This window comes from Schistocerca gregaria, chromosome 10, assembly GCF_023897955.1.
Source record: "Schistocerca gregaria isolate iqSchGreg1 chromosome 10, iqSchGreg1.2, whole genome shotgun sequence".
Lineage (NCBI taxonomy): Eukaryota > Metazoa > Arthropoda > Insecta > Orthoptera > Acrididae > Schistocerca > Schistocerca gregaria.
Genome location: NC_064929.1, coordinates 104,539,748 through 104,548,171, shown reverse-complemented (window position 1 = coordinate 104,548,171; position 8,424 = coordinate 104,539,748). Strand labels below are relative to the sequence as shown.

Genomic DNA, 8,424 nt, shown 5'->3' with positions numbered 1-8,424 from the left:
AAAGTTCCAAGTAGTTTCGATGCTCTGGTATTACAAATGCAAATTCCGTCTGTTTTTAACGTCTTAAATTGAAAGAGCCGTCACAAATTGCTCCGTTTTCACTCGTTGTCGACAATCATACAGCACCTGAGGTAACAAACACATCTCGAGCCCCATTGTGCACTCCATTATTCATGCCAACTCAGTGCCTCGCTCTTTACTACTGTGTACCAATCTTGTCGTCCAACTGCAAAACACTGGGCCACAACAAGTTTCCGCGTCTCCATTGCACTGCGCATACTACGAAACGCTCCCCAAACTTGGCACTCACCCTCGCAGCCGACTTCTCCGACTTTCCACGACGCTCACGCAACGCTCACGCTGGTGACAGCATTATTTATAGTTCGACGTCGCGCCAAAGCGAATGAGCACATTTCGCCTACGGCTTAGGCCGCCCTCCTAGTGTGGCTGCTCGGTGTCTGCAGGCAGCGAGGGTCTGCAAGCTTCCCGTGTTCGCAGCTATGTCACCTGTGCTTGCTTGTCAGAGACAGACCATCGCAAAACATACAACTCACTCTATGAATTGATTGCTACGGCATCTGTTATCAGCAGTCACAACTAGCAACACCAGTAGCAGCTGACTGCACGCAAAGAATAGGAATGTGCAGTGGGATTTACGTGAACTCGGCGCAAGCTTGTATCTTCCTAGACACATCTGCTGGCTGTGAATTATTCCACTTGCATATCAAGGTGCGCATGTAGGTGTGTTAAAAATTCTGGAGGCACTGGGTATTGATCCCAGTACCTCTCGCATACTAAGCGAGCGCTCTACCATCTGAGCTACGCCCGCCTCCCCGAAGACTAACGGTGCTACATACAGCCATATAGACGATACAGACCCTTGCACTCCCATTATTCAGCAGACAAACACTACTCTCTATGTATCCGTTAGGGTGTCTTTCAGGTTTCGTGCATTCTGTATCGAATCGTAGTTGGCCACAATGAAAGTGGCACGTATAACGTCGAAAATAGAATTCGGACACCGCTCTGAGTAAGTCCAACGTGTTGTTTATCCTCTAGACTTCAATGAGGATAAGCCGCGATACCTAAGACAGATCTGCACTCGATGACACCTCGATTACAGCCGGTCCCCACACTTACATCTTGCTCTCCTTACGTCAGTATACATCATATCAGTCTGTGACGCTGGCTTTGCAACATCTTGCGTGCCTTTAGGTTCGCCGCGACCAACACTTACCATGCACTGACCACAAAAAATTGAGGCGCCGCGGCTTGAACCCTGGACCTTCCACATGCCAAGCGAACGCTCTACCAACTGAGCTACGCCCCATGCACGAGAAAACTGCGCTATTCCCCATTGTTTGCGACTCAGATGCGCACGGACACGATGGTTGGTTGGTTTGTAGCGGTGAAGGGAGCAGAGTACAAAGGCGCGGACCCGTTCATATACACAAAAGTTCCAAGTAGTTTCGATGCTCTGGTATTACAAATGCAAATTCCGTCTGTTTTTAAGGTCTTAAATTGAAAGAGCCGTCACAAATTGCTCCGTTTTCACTCCTTGTCGACAAACATACAGCACCTGAGGTAACAAACACATCTCGAGCCCCATTGTGCACTCCATTATTCATGCCAACTCAGTGCCTCGCTCTTTACTACTGTGTACCAATCTTGTCGTCCAACTGCAAAACACTGGGCCACAACAAGTTTCCGCGTCTCCATTGCACTGCGCATACTACGAAACGCTCCCCAAACTTGGCACTCACCCTCGCAGCCGACTTTTCCGACTTTCCACGACGCTCACGCAACGCTCACGCTAGTGACAGCATTATTTATAGTACGACGTCGCGCCAAAGCGAATGAGCACATTTCGCCTACGGCTTAGGCCGCCCTCCTAGTGTGGCTGCTCGGTGTCTGCAGGCAGCGAGGGTCTGCAAGCTTCCCGTGTTCGCACCTATGTCACCTGTGCTTGCTTGTCAGAGACAGACTATCGCAAAACATACAACTCACTCCATCAATTGATTGCTACGGCATCTGTTATCAGCAGTCACAACTAGCAACACCAGTAGCAGCTGACTGCACGCAAAGAATAGGAATGTTCAGTGGGATTTACGAGAACTCGGCGCAAGCTTGTATCCTCCTAGACACATCTGCTGGCTGTGAATTATTCCACTAGCATATCAAGTTGCGCATGTAGGTGTGTTAAAATTTCTGGAGGCACTGGGTATTGATCCCAGTACCTCTCGCATACTAAGCGAGCGCTCTACCATCTGAGCTACGCCCGCCCCCCCGAAGACTAACGGTGCTACATACAGCCATATAGACGACACAGACCCTTGCACTCCCATTATTCAGCAGACAAACACTACTCTCTATGTATCCGATAGGGTGTCTTTCAGGTTTCGTGCATTCTGTATCGAATCGTAGTTGGCCACAATGAAAGTGGCACGTATAACGTCGAAAATAGAATTCGGACACCGCTCTGAGTAAGTCCAACGTGTTGTCCATCCTCTAGACTTCAATGAGGTTAAGCCGCGATACCTATGACAGATCTGCACTCGATGACACCTCGATAACAGCCGGTCCCCACACTTACATCTTGCTCTCCTTACGTCAGTATACACCATATCAGTCTGTGACGCTGGCTTTGCAACATCTTGCGTGCCTTTAGGTTCGCCGCGACCAACACTTACCATGCACTGACCACAAAAAATGGAGGCGCCGCGGCTTGAACCCTGGACCTTTCCCATGCCAAGCGAACGCTCTACCAACTGAGCTACGCCCCATGCACGAGCAAATTGCGCTATTCCCCATTCTTTGCGACTCAGATGCGCACGGACACGATGGTTGGTTGGTTTGTAGCGGTGAAGGGAGCAGAGTACAAAGGCGCGGACCCGTTCATATACACAAAAGTTCCAAGTAGTTTCGATGCTCTGGAATTACAAATGCAAATTCCGTCTGTTTTTAACGTCTTAAATTGAAAGAGCCGTCACAAATTGCTCCGTTTTCACTCCTTGTCGACAATCATACAGCACCTGAGGTAACAAACACATCTCGAGCCCCATTGTGCACTCCATTATTCATGCCAACTCAGTGCCTCGCTCTTTACTACTGTGTACCGATCTTGTCGTCCAACTGCAAAACACTGGGCCACAACAAGTTTCCGCGTCTCCATTGCACTGCGCATACTACGAAACGCTCCTCAAACTTGGCACTCACCCTCGCAGCCGACTTTTCGGACTTTCCACGACGCTCACGCTAGTTACAGCATTATTTATAGTTCGACGTCGCGCCAAAGCGAATGAGCACATTTCGCCAACGGCTTAGGCCGCCCTCCTAGTGTGGCTGCTCCGTGTCTGCAGGCAGCGAGGGTCTGCAAGCTTCCTGTGTTCGCACCTATGTCACCTGTGCTTGCTTGTCAGAGACAGACTATCGCAAAACATACAACTCACTCCATGAATTGATTGCTACGGCATCTGTTATCAGCAGTCACAACTAGCAACACCAGTAGCAGCTGACTGCACGCAAAGAATAGGAATGTGCTGTCGGATTTACGTGAACTCGGCGCAAGCTTGTATCTTCCTAGACACATCTGCTGGCTGTGAATTATTCCACTTGCATATCAAGGTGCGCATGTAGGTGTGTTAAAAATTCTGGAGGCAGTGGGTATTGATCCCAGTACCTCTCGCATACTAAGCGAGCGCTCTACCATCTAGAGCAACGCTCACCCCCCCCGAAGACTAATGGTGCTACATACAGCCATATAGACGACACAGACCCTTGCACTCCCATTATTCAGCAGACAAACACTACTCTCTATGTATCCGTTAGGGTGTCTTTCAGGTTTCGTGCATTCTGTATCGAATCGTAGTTGGCCACAATGAAAGTGGCACGTATAACGTCGAAAATAGAATTCGGACACCGCTCAGAGTAAGACCAACGTGTTATCCACACTCTAGGATTCAATGAGGTTAAGCCGCGATACCTAAGACAGATCTGCACTCGATGACACCTCGATAACAGCCGGTCCCCACACTTACATCTTGCTCTCCTTACGTCAGTATACATCATATCAGTCTGTGACGCTGGCTTTGCAACATCTTGCGTGCCTTTAGGTTCGCCGCGACCAACACTTACCATGCACTGACCACAAAAAATTGAGGCGCCGCGGCTTGAACCCTGGACCTTTCACATGCCAAGCGAACGGTCTACCAACTGAGCTACGCCCCATGCACGAGCAAACTGCCCTATTCATCATTCTTTGCGACTCAGATGCGCACGTACACGATGGTTGGTTGGTTTGTAGCGGTGAAGGGAGCAGAGTACAAAGGCGCGGACCCGTTCATATACACAAAAGTTCCAAGTAGTTTCGATGCTCTGGTATTACAAATGCAAATTCCGTCTGTTTTTAACGTCTTAAATTGAAAGAGCCGTCACAAATTGCTCCGTTTTCACTCCTTGTCGACAATCATACAGCACCTGAGGTAACAAACACATCTCGAGCCCCATTGTACACTCCATTATTCATGCCAACTCAGTGCCTCGCTCTTTACTACTGTGTACCAATCTTGTCGTCCAACTGCAAAACACTGGGCCACAACAAGTATCCGCGTCTCCATTGCACTGCGTATACTACGAAACGCTCCCCAAACTTGGCACTCACCCTCGCAGCCGACTTTTCCGACTTTCCACGACGCTCACGCTAGTGACAGCATTATTTATAGTTCGACGTCGCGCCAAAGCGAATGAGCACATTTCGCCAACGGCTTAGGCCGCCCTCCTAGTGTGGCTGCTCGGTGTCTGCAGGCAGCGAGGGTCTGCAAGCTTCCCGTGTTCGCACCTATGTCACCTGTGCTTGCTTGTCAGAGACAGACTATCGCAAAACATACAACTCACTCCATGAATTGATTGCTACGGCGTCTGTTATCAGCAGTTACAACTAGCAACACCAGTAGCAGCTGACTGCACGCAAAGAATAGGAATGTGCAGTGGGATTTACGTGAACTCGGCGCAAGCTTGTATCTTCCTAGACACATCTGCTGGCTGTGAATTATTCCACTTGCATATCAAGGTGCGCATGTAGGTGTGTTAAAAATTCTGGAGGCAGTGGGTATTGATCCCAGTACCTCTCGCATACTAAGCGAGCGCTCTACCATCTAGAGCAACGCTCACCCTCCCCCCCCCCCCCCCCCCCCCGAAGACTAATGGTGCTACATACAGCCATATAGACGACACAGACCCTTGCACTCCCATTATTCAGCAGACAAACACTACTCTCTATGTATCCGTTAGGGTGTCTTTCAGGTTTCGTGCATTCTGTATCGAATCGTAGTTGGCCACAATGAAAGTGGCACGTATAACGTCGAAAATAGAATTCGGACACAGCCTTGAGTAAGACCAACGTGTTGTCCACCCTCTAGACTTCAATGAGGTTAAGCCGCGATACCTAAGACAGATCTGCACTCGATGACACCTCGATAACAGCCGGTCCCCACACTTACATCTTGCTCTCCTTACGTCAGTATACATCATATCAGTCTGTGACGCTGGCTTTGCAACATCTTGCGTGCCTTTAGGTTCGCCGCGACCAACACTTACCTTGCACTGACCACAAAAAATGGAGGCGCCGCGGCTTGAACCCTGGACCTTTCACAAATGCGAAGCGAACGCTCTACCAACTGAGCTACGCCCCATGCACGAGCAAACTGCGCTATTCCCCATTCTTTGCGACTCAGATGCGCACGGACACGATGGTTGGTTGGTTTGTAGCGGTGAAGGGAGCAGAGTACAAAGGCGCGGACCCGTTCATATACACAAAAGTTCCAAGTAGTTTCGATGCTCTGGTATTACAAATGCAAATTCCGTCTGTTTTTAACGTCTTAAATTGAAAGAGCCGTCACAAATTGCTCCGTTTTCACTCCTTGTCGACAATCATACAGCACCTGAGGTAACAAACACATCTCGAGCCCCATTGTGCACTCCATTATTCATGCCAACTCAGTGCCTCGCTCTTTACTACTGTGTACCAATCTTGTCGTCCAACTGCAAAACACTGGGCCACAACAAGTTTCCGCGTCTCCATTGCACTGCGCATACTACGAAACGCTCCCCAAACTTGGCACTCACCCTCGCAGCCGACTTCTCCGACTTTCCACGACGCTCACGCAACGCTCACGCTGGTGACAGCATTATTTATAGTTCGACGTCGCGCCAAAGCGAATGAGCACATTTCGCCTACGGCTTAGGCCGCCCTCCTAGTGTGGCTGCTCGGTGTCTGCAGGCAGCGAGGGTCTGCAAGCTTCCCGTGTTCGCAGCTATGTCACCTGTGCTTGCTTGTCAGAGACAGACCATCGCAAAACATACAACTCACTCTATGAATTGATTGCTACGGCATCTGTTATCAGCAGTCACAACTAGCAACACCAGTAGCAGCTGACTGCACGCAAAGAATAGGAATGTGCAGTGGGATTTACGTGAACTCGGCGCAAGCTTGTATCTTCCTAGACACATCTGCTGGCTGTGAATTATTCCACTTGCATATCAAGGTGCGCATGTAGGTGTGTTAAAAATTCTGGAGGCACTGGGTATTGATCCCAGTACCTCTCGCATACTAAGCGAGCGCTCTACCATCTGAGCTACGCCCACCCCCCCGAAGACTAACGGTGCTACATACAGCCATATAGACGATACAGACCCTTGCACTCCCATTATTCAACAGACAAACACTACTCTCTATGTATCCGTTAGGGTGTCTTTCAGGTTTCGTGCATTCTGTATCGAATCGTAGTTGGCCACAATGAAAGTGGCACGTATAACGTCGAAAATAGAATTCGGACACCGCTCTGAGTAAGTCCAACGTGTTGTTTATCCTCTAGACTTCAATGAGGATAAGCCGCGATACCTAAGACAGATCTGCACTCGATGACACCTCGATTACAGCCGGTCCCCACACTTACATCTTGCTCTCCTTACGTCAGTATACATCATATCAGTCTGTGACGCTGGCTTTGCAACATCTTGCGTGCCTTTAGGTTCGCCGCGACCAACACTTACCATGCACTGACCACAAAAAATTGAGGCGCCGCGGCTTGAACCCTGGACCTTCCACATGCCAAGCGAACGCTCTACCAACTGAGCTACGCCCCATGCACGAGAAAACTGCGCTATTCCCCATTGTTTGCGACTCAGATGCGCACGGACACGATGGTTGGTTGGTTTGTAGCGGTGAAGGGAGCAGAGTACAAAGGCGCGGACCCGTTCATATACACAAAAGTTCCAAGTAGTTTCGATGCTCTGGTATTACAAATGCAAATTCCATCAGTTTTTAAGGTCTTAAATTGAAAGAGCCGTCACAAATTGCTCCGTTTTCACTCCTTGTCGACAAACATACAGCACCTGAGGTAACAAACACATCTCGAGCCCCATTGTGCACTCCATTATTCATGCCAACTCAGTGCCTCGCTCTTTACTACTGTGTACCAATCTTGTCGTCCAACTGCAAAACACTGGGCCACAACAAGTTTCCGCGTCTCCATTGCACTGCGCATACTACGAAACGCTCCCCAAACTTGGCACTCACCCTCGCAGCCGACTTTTCCGACTTTCCACGACGCTCACGCAACGCTCACGCTAGTGACAGCATTATTTATAGTACGACGTCGCGCCAAAGCGAATGAGCACATTTCGCCAACGGCTTAGGCCGCCCTCCTAGTGTGGCTGCTCCGTGTCTGCAGGCAGCGAGGGTCTGCAAGCTTCCTGTGTTCGCACCTATGTCACCTGTGCTTGCTTGTCAGAGACAGACTATCGCAAAACATACAACTCACTCCATGAATTGATTGCTGCGGCATCTGTTATCAGCAGTCACAACTAGCAACACCAGTAGCAGCTGACTGCACGCAAAGAATAGGAATGTGCAGTGGGATTTACGTGAACTCGGCGCAAGCTTGTATCTTCCTAGACACATCTGCTGGCTGTGAATTATTCCACTTGCATATCAAGGTGCGCATGTAGGTGTGTTAAAAATTCTGGAGGCAGTGGGTATTGATCCCAGTACCTCTCGCATACTAAGCGAGCGCTCTACCATCTGAGCAACGCCCACCCCTCCGAAGACTAATGGTGCTACATACAGCCATATAGACGACACAGACCCTTGCACTCCCATTATTCAGCAGACAAACACTACTCTCTATGTATCCGTTAGGGTGTCTTTCAGGTTTCGTGCATTCTGTATCGAATCGTAGTTGGCCACAATAAAAGTGGCACGTATAACGTCGTAAATAGAATTCGGACACCGCTCTGAGTAAGACCAACGTGTTGTCCACCCTCTAGACTTCAATGAGGTTAAGCCGCGATACCTAAGACAGATCTGCACTCGATGACACCTCGATAACAGCCGGTCCCCACACTTACGTCTTGCTCTCCTTACGT

At 49.4% G+C, this 8,424-nt stretch overlaps 2 non-coding genes across 2 annotated transcripts; both read right to left on the bottom strand.

The window, feature by feature from the left end:
- Positions 1–1,257: 1,257 nt before the first annotated feature.
- Positions 1,258–1,330, bottom strand: Trnaa-ggc (transfer RNA alanine (anticodon GGC)). Its single transcript has one exon. It is a non-coding gene; the product is annotated as a tRNA-Ala (tRNA).
- A 5,740-nt stretch (positions 1,331–7,070) lies between these two features.
- Positions 7,071–7,143, bottom strand: Trnaa-ggc (transfer RNA alanine (anticodon GGC)). The gene has a single exon. It is a non-coding gene; the product is annotated as a tRNA-Ala (tRNA).
- Between the last annotated feature and the right edge of the window lie 1,281 nt (positions 7,144–8,424).